The following is a 22,845-nucleotide window of genomic DNA, read 5'->3' as shown; positions in this document are numbered from 1 at the left end:
ACTGGACACCTCGGGTGCTGCGGAAGGTGGACAAGGTAAGATGCATGCCAGCGCAGATATGCAGCGTCTTGTCAACCCCTGCCATTTCCCCATGCCAAACACAGTGCACAAGTAGCCGTGCCTAAAGCACAATCCCTCAACAGAGTGTTGCAGGAGTTGTAGTCATAACATGAAAGAGTGCATGTCTGACCCTTGAGGTGTATGATATGAAAACAGCAGCAAAGGGCCAATGTCAGTCCCTATATGTCCTTTATGTAGATGACAAAAGCAAAAAATAACAATATCCACAAATTCATAACAATGCTCTGTTTCACACACAGATGCCTCCCCCATGGAATCAGATGACAGCGACCGCCTAGTCATCTGTGAGACCCCACTGGTGACCGATGCAGAGAACACGCTGGAACATGGAGGCAGCCCTTCCCCTTCACCACCACCGCAAACATCACCACCACCACCACCACCGTGGACAAGAACACCACCACCACCACCACCACCAACGCGGGCAAGAACACCACCACCACCACCACCACCGCGGACAAAACCACCAACACCACCTCCACCTCCACCAGTCCTGTCAACCACACATAGTCATAGGGAAAATGTCCCCTCCCTGCAGGAGATGGAGACGGAGCAGAGATCAGCAGCCACAAATGTACAACAGCAGGCTGTCGTCACCCCAACCGCACGAACAGCAGCACGTCTGCGAGCTAGACAGCGGGCCGGATCCCTGGGTAGGGCTGCTGCAGCATAAATAGCCATGATGCAATGGCTCCCTGGCCATGGTGAGGTAACCATGGGCCAACTGTAGTGCCGCATGCAGCACCTGTGTTGTCAATGGACATTTTCTCTTTTGATTTAATTTACGCTGCATCATGTTTCTGTTACATTAATCAGCACCAGTCAGGTGTTAATGGGCATTAAACCCTTGCAATGCATATCATCTTGTCATGGCTCTTTCTTACCTGTCTCAGAAGTGATGCCGTGTGATGTATGTCCGCCTCCTTTGCCCTTCTGGTGTGTTGGGCACATGTTGGGGGGGGTTGCTGTGCACGTAGCTCGTCCTCACCGTACACTTCTATGGGTATCCCCCTTCTTGTTGCGATGTTATGCAGGATGGCACAGACAGCTATGATCTGGCAGCAGGTCACTGGGTCGTACTGCAAGGCACCTCCTGTCTTGTGCAATATTCTGAAGCGACTCTTGAGGATGCCGAATGTGCGCTCCACCACATTCCTTGTGCTGATGTGTGCTCTGTTGTAGCGCTGCTCTTGTGGTGTTGCTGGATTGAGGTAGGGAGTGAGTAGATACTCACGCAAGGTGTAAGCGCTGTCACCTGCAGGATGGGGAGAGAATGGTCAGCGGCATGATTGCAATGGTACATGTGGGGATGGATTAAATGATGTTGCATCAATACGTGCCTAGTAGGTGTCCAACTCCAAAATCACCGTTGATCAGGCGCCTGTGGATGCCACTGTGACGGAAGATGTATGCGTCGTGTGTGCTCCCTGGGAATTGGGCTACGAGGTCCGTTATGATGTGCTTGGCATTGCACACAACCTGCACATTAATAGAATGGTATGACTTCTGGTTGCGGAAGATGTATTCAGTGGCTGAGGGAGGACAGATGTGGACATGGGTGCAGTCGACACACCCTATCACATGGGGGAATTGTGCCACCTGGTAGAACTCACGCTTGGTGCGGTTCAACTGCTGGGGGGTCGTGGGGAAGGTGATGTGGCGACGTATCGATGCTAGCATGGCATCCAGGAGCCTGTGGAAGAAGCGTGATAGTGCACTTTGCGACATGCCTCCGGCTTCTGCAATTATCCCCTGGAAGCTTCCAGACGCCAGCAGGTGCAGGCTGCATAGGACCTGGACATGGGCTGGTATTGCGTGGGTCCTAAGGGTCTGGTGCTGCAGTTGTGGTGCCAGATCTGCTATTAGACGCATGATCATGGCAGGGCTGATTCTGTACTTATCGTACACCTGCTCCTCTGTTTGCCCCAGCAATGTGATGCACACCTTGAAGACCCTTTCCTGGATCATCCTCCTTCGCTGGGCCTGGGCATTGATTCTCCTCCTCCGAGCAAGCACGTAGGGGTTAGCCATTTTGTTTGACTAACATGGTTTCCAGGGTCATTTTTAAAGGGTTACTGATTGTCAGCATCTGTAAGAATTTTTTTTTTCTTCATTCGAATAACTTTACCTCAAGTTTGAGATTCCCCTTATTTTGCTCATGCTAAATAGCGAATATTGAGGTTTTCGGTATTTTTGATGCATTCCGTTGCGATTCTTTATTAACGATTCAGTATTTCCGGGGCCTGCTTTGATTTTCATTATTTCCGATTGCTGGATAGCGATTCGGTAATTTACCGAGGGGATTTTTTGGGGGATTCTTTAATATTTACCGATTTGTGTTGGTGCATTGCATTTGGGGGTTTTGCAGTCGGTGTCGGCCTGTTTTACCGAATCGCTATTTTACCGGGAGGTATTTTGCTTGATGCATCTGCCTGTATTTGTTTTCAAATTCACGAAATCCATTAAAAAAAATCTTGTTTTGCTCATAAATCCAAAAGTAAACTTTATGCACATCTTTTTTGAGGGTTCACTCTTTCACTCACATCAGGCATTGAAACAAGCATTGGCAACGTGAGTCCTTTTTTTAGGTCTCGCATGTGCGCATGCACTGATAGGAGACCTTTAGCCGTCGTGCAGCTCTTTTTCCGAGCACATACTCCTTGCGGGAGTGGGCAGTGGTGCACCACAAGCATGAGTATGTGCTTTGAAAAACAGCAGACTGCGCTCCCCAACGCGCCTGCACGCACCACTCTTGTCACTTCTTTGTTGTTTGCAAGCTTGCAACTGAACTTTGGAAATGTTTTGCCCTGTTCTGATAACTCAAGTCAGCCCAATACTGCAAGTGGCAGCTGTCCTTTCTGAGTAGCACTGTTGGTTTTTAACATCCCTGCAGATCGCCGTCCTTGGGGTCCCAGCTTTCACTGCAGGTGCCATGAAACACATTTTGACCTCAATGTTTTTGGCAGAGCCTTTCTGGGTACCACATTAAAACTGCAAACCCGGCGAAACCCTTGTGCATTTGTCCTTGATAGATCATTTTTCAAGATCTGCCTTTTCTTTGCCCAGTATCTTGCTTTTTATACGTTAGCAATTTGTGCCTGCTGCTTCCTGCTGCAGATACTGTTTTGCTACACTCTGGGCATGTGAGACTCTGCATTTGTTCTGACAATCCTGGCAGTACCCGATGTTTTATTTCCATCTAGCCAGAAAGCCCTCGCCTCATGCAGAGGCGCGTGTTTGTTTACAGCCGATCTTCCGGGTTGCCAAGGAAAGGCACCTGCATCCAGGGGCAGAAGGTCGGGTCGCATACTCCCTGCCATGAAAACCTTTTATAGGGCCCCTCCCTCTGTATTAACAAGCATTAGCATAGCTTTTGGGACCTTGTAAGTGTGTAGTTCTCCAGCACAATATCCTTGGTTCAACAACATCAACTGTTGCATAGCTAAACACTTATAAGGTCCCAAAGGCGAGACCTATTGGCTATGCCAATGCTTGTCTTATGTGTGGTTCAAGCTTTTATACCGAGCTTCACAGAACATTAAACGTACAGCTTGTGTTGCAGCGGCAGAACCTTCTATAGCTTAAGAAATGAGTTTAGAACAGGTGGCAGTAGCAGAAGGATCAGATCACGATTCTCTCACACATACAGGACAGATACAACACAGATAGCTAGAAAACTAAAGAGAGGGTGAGAGCGGTTAAAGACTGTTGTTGATTTCTATAAACTTATGAGAGGTACAAAACTCCTGAAAGAAACAGCCTAACCTCTTATGGAATTAACGTACATGAACATACTCTTATAGAATGATTAACACTCACCTACGTCACATCTTCCTTATTGGGTCCCACATTTTGCACTAGGAAGCATTTAAGAGTACTACTGTTCACTGGTTGTAAATCTCTTAGGGCCAGATGTACCAAAAGAGCATTTTGCAATTCCCAAATAGCGATTTTTACTGAATCACTATTTGGGACTCGCAAAATGCAATGCCTGCAGGAATCACAAAGGATTTTGCGATTCCTAAATATTACCTAATAGTGATTCAGTAAATAGTGATTTACTATTAGGTAATATGACTCCATTCTTTCATATGGGCCAAAAGCCACTAGGTTGCGAATGGTTTTGCATTAGCTAATTTGTGATTACCTAATTGGTAATTACAAATTAGCAAATGCAAAGCCAAGGGTGCATGGGGGCTTAAGGCCCACCTGAAGCACCCCCAAACTTTAAATTGTGCACACGTAAAGCGCACCCATGTCCTAGGGGCATGTGTGCACAACATGGCACTTGGAAAAATGCATTTTTGTGCATTTTCTAAATTTGCACATCGGAACCATCAACTTGAAGTTGATGGTAATTAGCGTTTCCTAAAGGCACAGTTCGCATTTAGGAAAGGCGCCTTACATGTGCATTAGGGATTCGCAAATTGTGATTCTCTAAATTGTGAATCCAAAAGTCTTTCGCACATAAGGAAAGGCAATTTTGCATTCGCAAATGGCCGAATTTTGCGATTCGCACCATTTGTGAATGCAAAATGCTTTCATACATCTGGCCCCTAGTTTTTAATTTTTTTTAACACATACTTTATTGTCCTTTAATGAGTATAAGGCATAAGGTATAAGGAATGATGCCCCTTTTTTTCCCCTGAAGTTTTATATAGCGTGAACTTGACCCGAAATCAGGTATCAGGGAGCTTTAAATGAGGACACATTCATTTTCGTTAGGCACGGGAAGATTAATGGCCAAATGCATCAAACTATGCCTTTGCGATTCCTTAATTGCGAATTTTAAGAATTCGTAATTTAGGAATCGCTAATGCCTATGCATGTAGGAATTGCAAAAAAAAATTGCACTTCCTACACATTACTTATTTGCGACTCGTAAATTGCATTTCGCAAATAAGGAATGGCTTCCCATTCATTCCAATGGGCCACAGGCCCATAGGAATCAATGGAAATTGCATGCGCAATTTGAGAGTGCCAAATAGGTACTAGCAAATTGCGCAATTTCAAGAGTGCAAGGGTGTCAAAATGACAGCCTACTGAACCCCTGAAATTGCAATGTGAACACATGTTGTGCACATACATGTCCCGAGAGCATGTGTGTGTGGGTTGTATAATGTTACAACGCGATCTTTTAGATCACGGTACATCACAACGCATCTTTTACAACGCAGGTCGTTACCACGACTTGCGCTGTAGGGTGCTGGACTTAGGAATAGTAAGATTTACTATTCCAACTCCAGCCTACGTACAGTAGGGAAGATGTTGGAATAGTAAATCTACTATTCCTTAGTCTACAGCGCTCTCCAGCGTTGTAAAAGACGCATGGTAATCGCACAGGAGGACGACAATTCTCCGTTCAAGCGGCTGCTGGATGGAACGCCCTTCCACGTTCCCTCAGACTTGAACCCAACTACCTGGCCTTTCGCAAGAAATTAAAGACTCACCTATTCCCTAAATAGAGTTTCTCTTTAAGTATCTCTCCTCCCCCCCTCTCCCTCAACAGGATTACAAATTTTATAGCGCGGGGATGCCCTTGGGTCACCAGGCGCTTTAGAAATCGTTATTAAATTAAATTGAATTAAATTAAATGGCAGCGCGGTGTTTCGACCACGTTGTTATGGATGTTCCCCGTGTGTGTGTAATATGAAACTTTAAAAAATTGCACATTAATGCATTTTTCAAAGTTTTTGCAAAATACCATCAAATTTAACTTTAAGGTATTTTACGATCCCTAATAGCGCAATCGCTATTCGAAATTGCATTATGCATTTTGTTAGACCTGGCCTCCTTGACGTGGGTCTCTTTGCATTCTCTCCCCTAGGCCTCCCCCGTGTATGACTCATTCTTCAGGCTGAACTCGTTCAGGCTCCACCCCAGCCCCGTGCGAGGCCTTCTAATGATAAGTTAACCTCCGACCTCACCGATTCACTACAACCCCGGGCAGGTAACAGAAACTCAAGAGTAACACCCCCATCTCCAGGGTTCATGAGACATATGTGTAGCGAAGACCTGTAGAACTCCCCAGTTTAGAAATCGCCCTGTTTCTTAAGATCCCTGACTCCTTATCCACAAAACCGTACTTCGGGCCATGAGAGACCTGGAGACCTAAAACATCATGCCAAGTTGTATCCCCAGCCTGGTGTTAGCGGGCAGCTTCTAAGTGAGGGGGGTGGAGTAGTTTCTGTCGAATGTCCTGTCTCCCACGAGGCCGGCCCCATTCCCCGCTGGCCGTCTGACAACTCTGCCGCCAACTTTGAAAGGAACAAGGTGCCATCTGGCAGGAACCCCCCACAATCAGGGCGGGGGCACCAGGGAACCCCCTGCCCGTTCAAAGAACTTCAAAGACATCAAGCCCTATAACTGGAGGTGCCTTTCCCACTTCAAGTTAGGTAACTTTTGGAACCAGAGAGTCCTGCTGACTTTGCCGCGGCTAGTCCGACCCGTACCTGAAGCACGTTTCATCCCCGGTAACCGGAGAGCCCTGCTGACTTTCGACTCACACTCAAGGATCCTTCGCTTTCAAATGCTCAAGCCCTGCTGACTTTGCCGTGGCTCGACTCACACTCAAGGACGCTTCACTTTCAACCGCTCGAGCCCTGCTGACTTTGCCGCGGCTCGACTCACCCTCAAGGATGCTTCGCTTTCCCCGGCTGGAGCTCTGTTGACCTGGTTGTGGCTCAACTCGGACGCCTGGTACGTTCCGTACCCCCGTGCAGCAGCCTTTCAACGCGCCTCGAGAAGAGCGAGCCGGAGCCATGGTACGTTCCATACCCCAGTGCAGCAGCCTTTCAACGAGCCTCGAGAAGAGTGAGCCGGATGCCTGGTACGTTCCGTACCCCCGTGCAGCAGCCTTTCAACGCGGCTCGAGAAGAGCGAGCCGGATGCCTGGTACGTTACGTACCCCAGTGCAGCAGCCTTTCAACGCGGCTCGAGAAGAGCGAGCCGGATGCCTGGTCCGTTCCGTGCACCCGTGCAGCAGCCTTTCAACGCGGCTCGAGAAGAGCGAGCCGGACGCCTGGTACGTTCCATACCCCCATGCAGCAGCCTTTCAACGCGGCTCGAGAAGAGCGAGCCGGACGCCTAATACGTTCCGTACTCCAGTGCAGCAGACTTTCAACACGGCTTGGGACCAGCAAGCTGGACGTCAGCTACGCCTTCTACCTCCCTCCGCAACCCCACAGCCACTCATCGAGGTTCCCCTGAACCGACCCGGACTGCTGTACCCCTTGTACCCGTGGATTCGAGCCCACCTCCTGGTTGACTGTGAGTACCTGAGTCGCCACTACGACTCGAACCCAGACCTATCTGTCCCTCACGGCTACGCTCATGGGGTCGCCTCTACCCGAGCTTTATTGTAGTGTGTACCCCTTTCCCTTATTGACCTGATAACAAATGTTATATAAAGAACCCCCTGTTTTTATATACAACTGGTGAGGTGTCCCTTTGTAGTGTGGTGAGACCTTACTGTGCATGACCATATATGCGTGACCCTCTCATCTGAGGATCAGACTAAAGTGCTCGGCAATGTTACTGAGGGGGGGGTAACTGTCTACCCACCCTAGAGGAGGTAGGTCCCTGTTTGGTCAGAAGTATTTACCTCTACCAACCAGAGACCTCCATATCTAACACATTGCATTTAGGGAATCGCAATTTGTAAGTAATCGTACATTTTGCGATTACTTAATTTGCGATTCTGCATTTGGGTTGATGCATCCAAAATACAAAAATGCCAGTCGCAAATGGGCAGATTCGCAGAATCTGCCCCTTTGCGACCGGTATTTGGAATGATGCATGTGCCTGTAAATGATTTGCCCAGATTCACAGGATGTTGAGCGTCATTTCCGAGACTCAAAACCCAATTCCCTAGATTTGAGGCAAACCGCCCTAGCCGTTAGGCTACATCTTTTCCCTTACCTGGGGATGTCTAAAGAGATTAATGCTACATTATGTTGTTATGATCTTAGGGGATGGGGTGCAAGGACATGTGTGGATCATTTCCAACTAATGGTGGGGGGTGCTTAGGGCTGTAGGAGGGAAAGGAGGAGAGGTTGGTGCGGTATGATACATAAGTAGGCTATGGGGTTTTAGGTTTAAACCTATAATAACTGATAAAACCCCACTGAAAGAAAAATAGCCCTCACCGGTGAAAACATATAAACACTGAAAAAACACCTGCACAACCACAAACTAAATGCCATTCAAAGAAAGGAAAAAGAAAGTTAAAGAGTCATTTTGTTCTTACTGGAGGGGTCAATAAAATGTAACTTTGTTATACAAGCTAGCATTAAGAAAGACTGGCTAACATTATTCTGCTTGAGTTTTGTTCTTTAGGGATGCCACTAAAATATTGTTTCTTCTTCCTTTTACTTTTTTCAGTTTTATGGCCTTTGGTCTAAAGATGCAGGGTTTAGTTTCACGTTTTAGGTTTAGTTTAATTCTTTTATAAACTGTAGAGAATCAGGACATATCAAACTCACATTTGATATTTTGGCTGCATTTGATTCTTTCACTGATAGGTAAAATGGCTAGTTTCATAAAAATCTTTCCTAATATGTGTCATCACATTTACCCACAGAGAATGGATAAAAACCCTTAATACATCAGACCATAGTTTCTAGTGGGTCAGTATTGATAGTAGGTGAATTGCCAACACCTCAGGCTTTAAACATTAAATGCAAGGCATAGTGACAAGTATATACATCACCAAGCATCTTGGATAGTTGTGAAAACGTGACACCAGACTTTTGGAAAACATGGAACGCAGTGTCACTTATTATGCTCTGCAAAAAAGGTTCTTTCCAAGTTCAACAAAGATTGGAGTGATATTGTTTGTATTTGTAGTGATTCAGCTACGTATATACAAAATTTGTGTGATGACCTGTCAAAATTGATACCCGAGCTGAAGTGATTCCCTGTAAGAGATCCTTGCCACTTGTTAGATGGTATGCTGAACGCATCTTTACAATCTTCAGAGTTAATGAGGGATGCTATTGACTTTTTAGTCCATTCTGGTGCACTGTTTTCTTATGCCCAGGAACTAAAACGCAAATATTTATCATTTTGTGTTTGATGTGGCATCAAAGAAAGAGTCATCCCAACTGTGCCCCTTAGCTGACGGTTCTCAGCCCTAGGGGCTATGAATGCTGAGAGGGTCTATTCACAGAAGTTTACATGGGAAGGAAAGCGCGAGCGCACATGACCATAGACTCACTGAAGAAGTATTGTATGGTGTACTACAATAAGATTAATTTGCAAAAATCTCTTTGGACCTCATATACACTATACGTACACTGTCTATATACCATGTTCTTTCAGTGCAGAAAGCAAGCAATGATTAAAGCAAAACGTTCCATAAACACCGGAAAAACACTTTTTCTGTTGTTTTTAGTGGCGTGAAAATGTGTAACCACTGATAACAACTGTTTTTTAAGATATTGAAAACACTGAAAAAACCCCACCAGAATTTACCAAAAATAGAAACTGAAAACAGGACAGCCTATACATAAGCAATAGGTGTTAGTAGGGGTCTTTTGGGGACTTAAAGTCTTTCAGCAAAGCTTCCCAAACCATGGCTATAGGTGGCTTACAGAGATGGCGGTATTCTTCCCTACATAGGGCGTAACTTTAAGCCGTGCTCCACCGTATGATCTCCTCCCACCATATCGAGACCAACTGTGCCCTCGTGATTTCCACCATCTGATGATCTGTAGTTTTGCCAGAAGTGCCATACCTACAAACCTAGCTGTGACTTTGAAACTCTTGGGTCTGGGATAGAAGCCCAGGAGGCAATGTTCAACGCTATCCCAGTGGGCAGTTCCCGTCAGTGTGGACAATGCGCTGCATATATCTTCCCAATAAGATGCCAATGCATCAATATCATGATCCCTGTGTCCTACTAGGGTAACAATTTAGCTATTGTGAGCATGCTCAGCTGTATGGGTTTACCTCTCAGACGTACATTAGGGGCATATTTCGGAGGTGAGCTTGTATAGCAGAGGGTACATTTCCAGTAGGTTAGTGTGGCACGGATCAGTAGAGGTTGGTGTGGGGGTTTTGTCGTTCCTGGTAGGAGTAATTGGGGGAGTCTGCCCACTTGCAGCATGTGTTGCGTATAGCCTATTTCATCTAGCCTGCTAACCAGTAGGACAGCCACTGAAGCAGCCCCAGGCTTTAAAACTGGGGTCACTCATCCCCACCCTTCGTCTGGTGGTAGCTGCAGTTTGGGTAGGCCGACCCTACGTCATCCTGTACCCCACATGAGTCCAATCTATGAGGACTTTAGTGTGTTGAAGGTCGTTGCAGGTGTAATGACGGGCAAATTGACAACGTAGTATAACAAGAAGTGTGATGTCACCATCTTAGCCAGCGCTATCCGGCCTGCCACTGGCAGTGGCAGTGTGACCCAAACTTTCATGTGGGATTTCAGTGATATTGTGGCTCTCATTAGAGTTCCGTCCATCCAGTCTTCAGGGCTCCTGCAAATCTGGATGGCAAGGTACCGGCATGTGTGGGGTGCCATTTGTATATTATGTGTCTCTGAAGGGTAACGTCTCGTAATAAGTATTATTCTGGAAGGAGAATGCAATGGATTTGGAATGATTTAGCTGTAGGCCAGACAGCCTGCCGAATAAGTGGAGAAAATCAGATATTAGAGTCAAATCCATAACAAGGGGGCATATTACCAAGCAATAGCGATAATTATCGCTATGCATGGTTAGCGGGTAAAATTATATCGCCGCGCTCTGACGATTTTTACCGCTGAGATACCTTGATATTATCAAGATCTATCTCAAAAGCGGTAAAAATCCTGCGAAATGCATGAATATCGCTGAAAAATCAGCGATATTCATACATTATCGTGACAATGCTCTTAGCCATGTTATCCACCTCCCATTGAATAACATGGCTAAGAACTGCTTTTGGCAGGCGTTAGCTTTTGGAGATATTCGCGCTTAGCGCGAATATTTCCAAAAGTAGATAATAGGAGATAGATCATCTTGGCACGCCCACTTTGCATGTCATTAGTGATAATTATCGCTGACATGCAAAGTGGGCCCCAAGATGATCACTATCTCCTTAAAGCTGTCGCTAACTGGTGTTAGCGACAGCTAGGTAATAGGGCGATAAAATTATCGCCGCTTTAGCGGGAAAAATTCCCGCAAAAGCGGCGATAAGGTCCTTGGTAATATGCCCCAAGGTCTCTGATGTAAAGAATCATATAATCAGCATACATGAAAACAGTATGGTATGGTGTCAAAATATAAAGGAAGTACCCTGATCCTTGGAAAAGGGATGAGTATAGATACACAAACTACACAAAAGTTAACCTTTTCCTTAAATTTAAACTTCTAGAATTTAGTTAACAACTGGTGCTATACCTCAACTAATTTACCAGATACAATCAATCTGTGATCTATATAAGGGTTAATAAAGTAGATTTCCAAGTTGCTAAGTTACAAACTTGTGTGTGAGAAACGATGAAGCAATAAAGTCAAAATAAATCATCAAATCTAAAAGGGAATGCTATATTGATAAATTTTATTATTATAATTAGCAAAAACTATTTCATGCAAAAATATCAAAATTACTTACTTAAAACATTTAGCCAATTCACATTGTTTGCACATATATTTAAAACATTTGTCAATTCATAGACATTTCAATAAAATACATTGTTAAAAACAAAAAATAGAGAACAAACTGTCGATATGGCGTTTCGGTGTTAAGGTGTTTCGTCACCTTCTTCAGGACATAGTTCAGTTTTAAAAAATCTTAAATCATAATACTGACGCCCCTTGTTAATGATATTGGGCTTTCAGATCGGATCAATACCACAAGTCTTCTTTTTTAATTGCTAGGACCATGTAGTTGATTCTCTACGGTCTGTGGATCTTAATTACACAGCACTGTATTTCTGAGTAACAGTTCATCAACACAGTGTCAATGCTGCACATGGTTCTGTACATTCTCTTGTCACGATATCCAGACATAATGATGGGCACTCAATATGTTGGCTGTATTTTGATTGGAGTTAATGAAAGAGAAAACACGCAATTTGTGACGTTTTCCGAGATCCAGGTTGATTTTTAATCTCATTTTGTAGACATATCAAGTATCCTGTCTTTATATAAGGAATCTGCTACCTCCAACCAGTGGTCAGACCGCATCAATCTCCAAAAGCTGAGCAAGCTTGCGCCTGTCCGTATCGCTGTTCCCCGGTCAATCTAGGAGTAACGTCTCGCAATACGTATTATTCTGGAAGGAGAATGCAATGGTTTTGGCATGATTGACCTGTAGGCCAGACAGCCTGCCAAATAAGTGGCGAAAATCAGATATTAGAGTCAAATCCATATCAAGGTCTCGGATGTATAGAATCATAAAATCTGCATACATTGGGATAGTAGGGTATGGACCATTCGTCCCTGTGGTAGTCCATAGGTGAAGGCATTTGTCCAAGTTGCTGTGCCAGGGGTTCCATGGCCAAGACAAATAATAGTGGTGACAATGGGCAACCCTGTTAGGTGCTGTGAAACACTGAGTATTGTGGTGAGATGTGTGCCTCTGCCCGTTCTCTGGCTGGGGGGTTAGCGTATAGCAGTTAAATCCTTCATATGAAGGCTGGTGGGATATTACATTTGGCAATGGTGGAGAAGATATAACCCCACCCCAACGTGTCAAACACCTGTTGTAAACCTTGGGAGAGGCAGCCCTTTACTGGGCAGCACTCGCGGGCCACTTTCATAACCTGATGACAGCACCTTATATCCAGTGAGGTTCTGCTCCGTGGGATAAAGCCACATTGGTCGGAATGTATCTGCTGAGGCTGCAAGGAGAGAAGTCTTACGGACGAAACTTGACTCTGTGTTGAGAAGAGACAGATTTAGTAGGGAGGTGTCCAAAGATTGTCATGCGGTCAGTGGCAGGGAGCCCGCTTCCAGGGATGTATTATAGAGCTGCTGCAGTTGTGGACTCATGGAGGTAGCGAGTGTGGCATAAAATTCAACGGGTAGACCATCTAGTCATAGCGTTTTGTTGTGCGCCTGTTCATTAATAGCGTGGCAGATTTCCACAGGTGACAGAGGGGCCCCCAATTCTTCCCTATTTATAGCAGACACCTGAGGTAATTGTAATTCATGAAGGAATACATCAATTCTTCCAGGTGTCTGATGGGGGTGTGACCTGCAACTCAAAGTAGTATCCGCAGAAGGCATCGTTGATCTCTACCTGTGTGGTGCAGCAAAAGTGTATGGGCACTGAGAGCACCGGTGTAGGTAGCAGCGTCGGTCTCATCATTAATCCTAAAAGCGCACCTGGCTTATCTCCCTCCGCATTTAGTGTTTGTGTTATTCAGCATAATCAATATCAATAACCCTGAGACATTTAATTTATTGTCTTGTAAGCTGTCTGCACATGAACATCCAGGGTAGACTTGCGTTCAAAGATGCCCAGTTGGTTCTTCGTATGTTTGAGGTCTTGGTATACGGTCCATCGTGCACCTAATATGGTACTGATAGACGCCCCTCTTATTACCACCTTAAAAGCCTCCCATTCTATCAATGGGGATAATGCGGTGTTAGCCTTTTCTAGTAAAGTATGTGTCTATGGTGTTAGCTGAAGCGTCTTTAAAGCCAATGTCTTACATAAATGTGGCTGTAGATGACATATCGGTAAAGGGTTTGAGACACCCCCCCAGTCCAAGGTCAGTTCCAGCGGGTGGTGGCCTAATAGTGTTTAACCCAGGTAAGTTGGATTTGTGATGTGAGGTTGTAGCAATGCAAGACAAAGGACTCTGTCTAGGTGCATGTGCAGTTTAAGAGGGGAAATAGAAGGAGTATTCATGCATTACTTCTTTGAGAAGGCGCCAAGAAAGGGTGAGGACGGTCAAGGTTGATGTCCATGACAGTGTAAAAATCCCCACCAAGAATCCAGGGGATGTGTGTCCATTCAGCCAATATCGAGGAAAGGTGTGTTGGAAATGTATCTTGTTCTGTATTAGGGGGATAAATACTGTCCGGTACCAATAACTTGCCATCTAATGTGCTTCAGACATAAACATAACAACCATTGGCGTCTATTCTGATGTCAGAGGTTTCAAGCGGTACTCCTGCGCGTAACTAACTAGCTCCCCCATGAACAAAGGCAGAGTGTGTAGCAGCAAAGTACTGTCCTTTCCATTTTGTATGTAATATACAGTCAGTTTATGTTGAATTCAATGACTGCCGTTGGATGTTAGCCACATCGAACAGTTTTCAGACGTGAGGAGTTACATTTGCGATAACCCGCATTTTGAGGGTGTAATTGGATGCTGTACCGGCTGTTTCGTGCAGAGAACCACAAGAGATCGGAAGCTTGTCTCTAAAATACACAAAGCGTTTCCGGTCTCACCTGTCTGCACGAGAGCAGCGCGAGCAGCACGAGAGAGAGTGTTTCCGCAGAGGAGCAGGCGAGAGGCGGTGAGCGGCGGGAGGTGAGAGGCGGCGTTCCCTTGCCGAGAGGCGGCGTTCCTTCGCCGAGAACCGTGAGCCGTGGCTGAAGCTGAGTGCAAGCTGCCCACGAGCGCCTTCAAGCCGCCTCCAAGCCGCGGTGCGAACAGCATCTCGGAGCACCGCGGCTGTAGCAGAAGCAGAAGCCGAAAGTCGCCGAACCTCTCTGATCTCCAAGCCTTCAAGCCGTGGTGCGATCTGCATGTCGGAGCACCGCGGCTCCACTGAAGTAAGAGCTGCAAAAGCCGGCGGTCTCATGAGCAAGAGAGCCCGATCCAGTCCGTGTTTTACTGGAGCTGAGCTGCAGAAAGCTGTTGTAGCTGTCGATTGAAGCCCGCCTGCAGTAGCCTGTCCAAAACCGCTGCACATCGACCAAAACCCGGTGAGCCGGTGAGCCAGGGGCTAGGCTACCTTCTTCAGCAGCAGCAGTAAGCCCTGTGGATTTCTTGTGACATTTTGTGTCACTCTGCACGGCGGCGGTAAACTTAGGCAGGAGAACGTCAGGATCACGTCTCCTCACCGCAAGCAGCAAGGAGCGGTGGGGAGAGAGGGTTGTGAGTGGCTGGGAGCGGGCTATTTTAATGAAAGTGAAAATTGGGTATTAATCCGGTACTAACCCGGTATCACTACTGAGTCCTGACACAACATCGGAAAACTAACTCCAGACCCAGGGCTCTACTTGACCTTACCAAATACCTGGTAAAACCGTCTTTCAAAAGTGTCTTTCAAAGCCAGCAGTTACCACATCTTGCACGATACACCTCGCTAGTCTCCGCAAAAATGTAACAGCACCTCGCTATCCTCCCTGACGGCAGCTATTCCTATTAGAGGGGTAGATAGGCTTGGGAGGTGGGGGAGTGCAGGTGGAGTGGGATTGGAGGTGCAGTGGTAGAGGTGGCACAACGGACACCAGGATACCAAGTCACCAAGGTACCAGTCTGCCAGGTTCTCTATCTAATAGATCTAAAGAATGAGATCTGGAAAACTGCGTCTCAATATAAGTGCAAGATCAAGAAAAGACGAAGAAGACCGGAACCAGGGCTCAAATAAGTCAAGTAAAAAAAGGAAGAGGATGGCACAACAAAGAGAGAGACTAGTGTCGGCACCTGAGCTATCAACCCCTAGCTCAAAACAACGTAACATAGGGATTCAAAAATTATTTTCTCCTAAGGACCTCATGATGTCAATTTATGGGCAAACGCAGGAACAAGCCCTCCAATCAAGCCCAATCACACCGGCACCATGTGTAAAGGAGAATGTGCAACGCCAACCAAATAGTACAAAGGAGAAGAACAAGGATTCACAGGACACTCACAGTGAGAGTTGTCCAATTAACAATTCATCTGACAAGAAGCAAATTTCTCAGTCTCCAGACAAACAAAAAAGCAACATTGGCTGCGGCAATCTCATTGTGGCAATTGCCCAAATAAATAAGAACGCTTCCCAATCTCATGAAAGTGATAAGGAAACAAAGTCCATGGACCAGGGCAAAGTGGAAGAAGTAATACCAAGGAATAAATCGGTGGCGGGTCAAATTGCTGCACAGGAAGACTCATGGCCAACTTCCTTCTCCCTACCTGACGACATAAGCTTGGACATACAAACAGGAATGGAAAAAATCAACCAACCCCAGTTACAAGTACATCTAAAACCCAGCCAAGGTCCACATGACACCTACATATCACAAGATCATGTGAAAAACGGACCAGGGTGTAACGGAAGACTGGAATCTACACCTTTACACCCAAATGTCAACCCCCACGAACGGGACAAAGACCGAAATAAAAATACAGGATGGAGCAACAACATTTTAAACCAGGAATCTCCAATTACGATATCTTCAATGAGCAGGACAGACGAAGATTTAAATGTCCAGGAAACATCGCCCAAAGAAGAAGACAAGACCCCATGGAGTAAAACACTATTAAATACCTTAGAGCAGGCAATCAAAGCTCTGAACTTCCAGTCGGATAAAATGGACGTTCAAATCTACTTAATAAATCTCATAGCGAGCCATATCTCTGGCATAAACATCAGGCTGGACCACATGGCAACCCTGCTTCAAGGGAGGGCTGATAAGGGACTTTGTACAGAGATTATCCAGCCAAGCTGTGTTTGTGGCAAATTAGTGGATAATATGTCAAATTTACCATTAATATTAAATGACATACTAAGGGCGGTCCAGTCATCAATGGATATAAAACATAACACCAAAACTATGAGCAACACTGAGTCAATAAAATCAGATGTGGGAATTGGAAGCCAACTCATAGTAAGAGATTCCACCCAAAACAGCTATGTAGAGGAAGAAATAAGCAAGCAGTGTAAAGAAAAACCTGGCAACGATCCAGGTCAAAAAGAGGAAGCACAACACGCAATAACCCAGTCTAAATATAAGCTAACAAAAAGACAAAGGAAGCGCGCAAGGAAAGGGAGGGTTCAACTTAAATTCCAACCTTCAACAGATATGCATACCTATCCCATCTTTCATCACACCGCTAATAGGAAACAGAAACCAGCACCTGAAGTAATTGCCTCAAAACATATCAACACGCCCCTGGTCCAACCAAACCAGTCAAATGCTGTGAATGGGACCAGCCTGAGTATAGAATCCTCACCCCTCCAAACCTCCTCAAAACCAAACCAGATACAAGGGATTACACAACCGAAAAGTCAGATAAAGAAACAAGAAAACCCCCCAGGAACTCAGGATAAAGATAAGACGAAAGATGAGTCTGACGAAAGGGTCTTAACTAATGAAGTCAGAGTAAATCACACAGTAATGATCCACCAGACAGATGAAACGCAATCACTCCAGGTCAAATCAACAAACCAGGAATTAAGGCACCAAAATGGCCCAATCTTCGTGGATACCGAACAAAATATAACAGATAAATATAAGCATAGTCAATCCATAAAAAGAGCAGATGAAAAGGAAAACAAAAGAACACCAATAAAAATAAATTTAAACGAAGATGGACGAACCTGCAGCATTCACCAATCAAACAAACAAACAAGGCGCATACACATACCACAAAACTCGAACATCGATAAAAATACGGACAGGACTAATGAACCAACCACCTATCTGAGAAGAATAGATGGTCCATACGAAGATCTAATAATAAAAACACTAAGCCAAGGGAGAAGAATAATCACAAAAGGGGAAACAACAGAAAATACAAACCCAGAAGAAGACACACAAGCTAAAACGAGCTCAAAATTACAAGCAGAAACAAATAATAAACTGACATTTATACCAGAATACCAGACATCAGGACCCCAAGATTTTCTGAATAGAGGTAACATAATGAGGCTATTAAGAGAAATTCCAGAATTGAACGACATAGAATCTCAAGATCTCTTGTCAGTAGAATTTAGGTGCACCAAAAATATGTCAGAGATGGAAGAGTCCTTAACCACCTGGTCAACTAAAGAAATAGTTGATAGAATACTCGAAATGAGTTTGTCATTTGAAGCCTGGGGCATTACACTGAGGCGAGACGATCGGAAAAAATATCCATTTCCACTTTTAAAAACTCTAACCTTATGTAAAAAGACAAAGGCTGAGGGGAACAGCCAAAAATCATGTTTAAAAGGAGCGTGTGCGGTATCTCCGCAAAAAAAGACACCACAAAATAGACACGAAAATGCAGTGGCTCAAAGAGGCGCCCGTGAACAGGCAACAGATTGGACCTGGGTGGCTTCGGCTTTGAGCAAAAAATGCTCCTAACAAGACGAGTCATTTAGAAAAAGATACCATGTTACACCCACGGTTAACAGCTGATAATCAAGAGGAATCCATTGCTGCAAATCCGCACACGATCAGCCTCTGTTCCTGGAACGTACATGGTTTCAACAGCTTGTGTCATGACCACGAAACTGCAAACTTCTTGGATCAACACGACTTAATACTGCTACGAGAAACCTGGAACCTGCGCCAAATCTCCATCCCGGGATATATCGAATTTCATGTCCTCGCCGAAAAACCCTCTAACTTTGGGCACCCTAGAGGAGGCTTATCAACGTATATCGCCCAACAACACAGATGGCATACGGAAGAAGTAGACACTATGGTTAACTGGATACAAGTAATAAAACTCACGGAGAATTTGGTCGCCGGTTCAGGCTCTTGTAATCTACTATTGCTCAACGTTTATGTTCATCCGGAAAAGAAGGAAAAAAATGAAAAACTGATTACTCTACTCACCTTGATCAGGGCCTTGCAAATCACTCATGAGAAGTACTCCATGATTATATCAGGTGATTTTAATAGCAACCTAACAAAAGATGACAAGATAACGCAAGCTCTTGAAGAACTGGGCCTTTTTATTCTAAATAAGAAAGTCAGCGGGGATAGTGGTATACCTATAACCTTTCTAAGCGGTAACCGAAAGTCAACAATAGACTTCACAATACTGAGCAACAGCCTGTTACCAACGGTGAGTGCTTTTTCAGTGGAGCAACGTGTGGAAAGTGACCATTTCCCTCTAATTACCAAAATGATAATGTTGGTTACCAAGACGGAAAAACAAAACACCGTCATCCAGTATACTGAAAAATTGAATCTACGTAAACTAAAATGGAGAGGAAAGGATATAAAACCAACAATGGATAAAATCAAAAACGAACTGCTTAGTTTAGCACCGGAAGAAAAAGAAAATCTGGTAAAAACATGGGAACACCTATGCGAAGCAGTAACAAGTAATCCCCCACGTACAAATCAAAACTCAATAAGATTCAATATTGGCAAAAAGCCTTGGTACACTACTACCCTGAGGGAAGAAAAAAGAAAAATTGCACGTGAAGTCCGCAAGCAGGCATTATTGATAAAAAGTGGAAAAAAATCAAACAAATCGGAATTGAAAGTTATGCGAAAAAAATATAAGATCATGCTAAGGAGCGCAAAAACACTGTACCAAGAGGAAATGCGGACTAACTTACTAATAGCTAGTAAACACAAAAATGCCAGTACATTTTGGGGTATTATCAATAAACTGACAAGGGGGAATACCCTAAAACAGGAGGCAGGTATCGGAGAAAGTATATGGACCCAGCATGTTGAAAACATGTTCAGCGACAGGACGGGAGGTGAAAAAAGGCACTGTAAATCGGAGTGCAAAGTATGCACTAGAAACTGCGAACATGCAGAAAATTTGCTAGGAAAAGGAGTTAATGCACCAGGAGACAAGCTGAAGCAATCGTTGGGTAGTGGAAACGAGAATAAACCTGAAAACTCACAGTTTAGCAAATCAGAAAAAATAGTGAATGCCATGACCGACACCCTAGTAGCAACAGACCAGCTTAAAGACAAAATAAATCGCCTGAAAAAAGAGGGTGCAGCGGGTCCAAACGGGCTCCCAAATGCTATTTTTAAATATTCGCCTGAATTTTGGGCAGAATACTTAACTCCACTCTTTAATGCAATCTACAACCAGAACAAACCACCAAGATCCTGGAATGGGAGCATAATCCACCCCATTTTTAAACAAGGTGACCACAACGAGCCGGGGAATTACAGGCTGATATCGCTAATGGATGTCGAGGCAAAACTATATGGATCATGCCTATTATCACTCCTTCAGGACTGGATGGAAGAAACGAACATAATACCAATGTTCCAAACTGGTTTCCGGCCAAGGACGGGTACACTGACAAACTTGATAACCCTGGCGCTCTTGAAGGAAAAAGCTGCAAAAAGGGGGACGAGACTGTATGCTTGCTTTATAGACCTGCGAGCAGCCTTTGATAAAGTGAACAGATCCCGGCTATGGGAAAAACTAAGATCAATGGGTATCCCGAAGAAGTTATTGGAGGCCATTATAGTCCTGCACAGCAACACCTGGGCTCGAGTAAAACTGGGAGACGGTAGCAGCGTAACGGCCGAAATAAGAACACAACAGGGCCTAAAACAAGGCTGTGTACTGGCCCCAAGTTTATTTAACCTGTACATGGCAGATATTGTCAACCACATGGAGATCGGGGAATGCCACCCACCCCACATGTCAAAAATCCCAATCCCTTTCCTGCAGTATGCAGATGATATTGTTGTTCTGAGCCAAACCCCAATAGGGTTGCAAAGATCGATCAACAATTTGACAACCTATTTGGAGCACGAATGCTTGGAACTGAATAAAGATAAAACTAAGGTTGTCCGCATTGTGGATCCTAAAAGCAAATATTCAAATGGTATGCAAATAGCTCCCCAATAAAGGAGGACACTTCATACAAATACTTAGGTTTGAAATTGGGGCGAGGGCCGACGAACAAAGAACATAAAACCGAGCTAAAAGCAAAAACACAGTCTCTGATCTATGCATACCGGCAATTACAAAAGAAACTAAGTTGTCCAAATTATACACACCTGCTGAAAGTGATCAAAGCTCAAACCCTACCATCCTTGTCATACGCACTGGCCACCTGGTGTGGCAAAGAAGCAGGGCTGTTAAACAGCCTACAAACAAAAGTATACAAGGCAGTCTTAAACCTTCCAAAATCGTCAGCTCCGGCGCAGGTTCGCCTAGAATTTGGCCTTCTAAATCAAAAGTTTCGCAGTATGGGAACCTTTGTGAAACTCTGCCATAAAATACGCATGTTGGAAGCCAATACATTGGACAACCTGTGCTGGAAAGAAATCGAAACTCAACAGAAACAGCAAGTTCCAAACAGTTGGGGAGGCTACCTGTCTCAATCCCTAATCTGCATAGGAATTGAAGAATCCTGGGACATGAATCCAGACAGATCCACTTTTGATAAAATTGTAAATAATGCGGTCAAATGGGAATCCTACCTGGAAGACAAGATAAATACCGCAAAAAGACAACACGGGTGGACCGTGATAAATTCATATTCCGGGATAAAACCACAGTCCTACCTAGAAAGCCACTTTAACAATTCGTTAAAACAAAGATATATAAAATATCGATTAGGCCTACAGTTCTCAAAGGACTTGCTACCAGCCTGGAAAAACTGCCACACCGACCCCCATTGTCGTCTATGTGGATATCGAAATGAAACACTAACGCACTTACTATGTGTGTGCCCGGCACTTAAGGCCTTGAGGAGACGGCTTTTAAAGAACATTTTTAACAAATTGAACATTCGGACTTGTAAGCAAGCCGTAATCCAATGGCTAGATGGATCATGTCCTATGCTGGCCTGTAGGGGGGTCAAATATATGATGAAAGCCCAATCTCTCTTACAGCAAGCTGACCTTGGAATTATACCACCAACCTGAAATATTTGACACTTACTTGCCACTTACAAACAGTTTTATTTGCCAATATTTTAAAAAGTGTTTTATGTCCCATGATGATCTAGATGCATTTTGTAATGATTTTTAATAATTTTATACAATAAAAATTGACATTGACATTGACAGTCTTGGTGGGGAAGAGGTGGGTCTCTTGTAAGCAAACTATGCTTGCCCTACGGTGGTTGACTCTCAGGAGAATTCTGTGCCTTTTGTGTATGGACCCCATGCCCCTGACATTACAAGCTAGTACTTTACAATTATTTTGCATAACCGACATTTGATCCAGTGATACATATTATAACAATATGAATCATGTAGCAGACATGCCATCCAAAATCAGGCATGGAGAAGCAGAGAATGACAAAAAACAATAAAACTTTTCCCCAAGACTAGGTCTAGCGAAGAATGAGCGTTCGACCAGAACTGTAAAACCATTTTAACACTCTTGATCTGTACAAAGGTGTAAGAGTCAATACCATGAGACGTTCCTATGTGCATGTCCCAAAAAACGTTAATGTGATGCGTAGTAGGAGTCAGTAGGCACTGTGGTGCCCCATTGTAGAGTGAAGGCGAGGCCAAATACACAATAAATCTCCCTGTGGCAATTAACTTTCCTAAGAAAAGGGGAGGAGGGAGAGTGCAGAAGTTCCCTGTATACTAGTGGTAGAGGGCGGTAATAGCATGCTTGGGTTTATGTTGGAAGATCCATAAATATTATCAGGGCATATATTTTGGGGGCCATCACCACAGACATCCAATCTTTCGTCAGGATCCTACCGTCTCCCACCCCCCTCACCACCACACCTGTCATTCAAACCTTGCTTGCGTCTTCATTTATTGCGCTGTTCTGTGGATACAGTTTGTTGGGGGGTTATCTCCCAATCCCCCTTCCAGCGAGTGGTCTAAAATAGCAGCGCAGAGTGTGTAGCGAAGCCAGTTTCAAAGTATGTCTTCAGCTGTCTGTGGCGTCACTGATGGGAATAGGGCCACATGGTATTGGAGTCTGAATCTGAAGTAGTT

The sequence above is a fragment of the Lissotriton vulgaris genome, chromosome 8 (assembly GCF_964263255.1).
Source record: "Lissotriton vulgaris chromosome 8, aLisVul1.2, whole genome shotgun sequence".
NCBI classification, from domain to species: domain Eukaryota; kingdom Metazoa; phylum Chordata; class Amphibia; order Caudata; family Salamandridae; genus Lissotriton; species Lissotriton vulgaris.
This window is presented reverse-complemented; position numbering follows the sequence as displayed.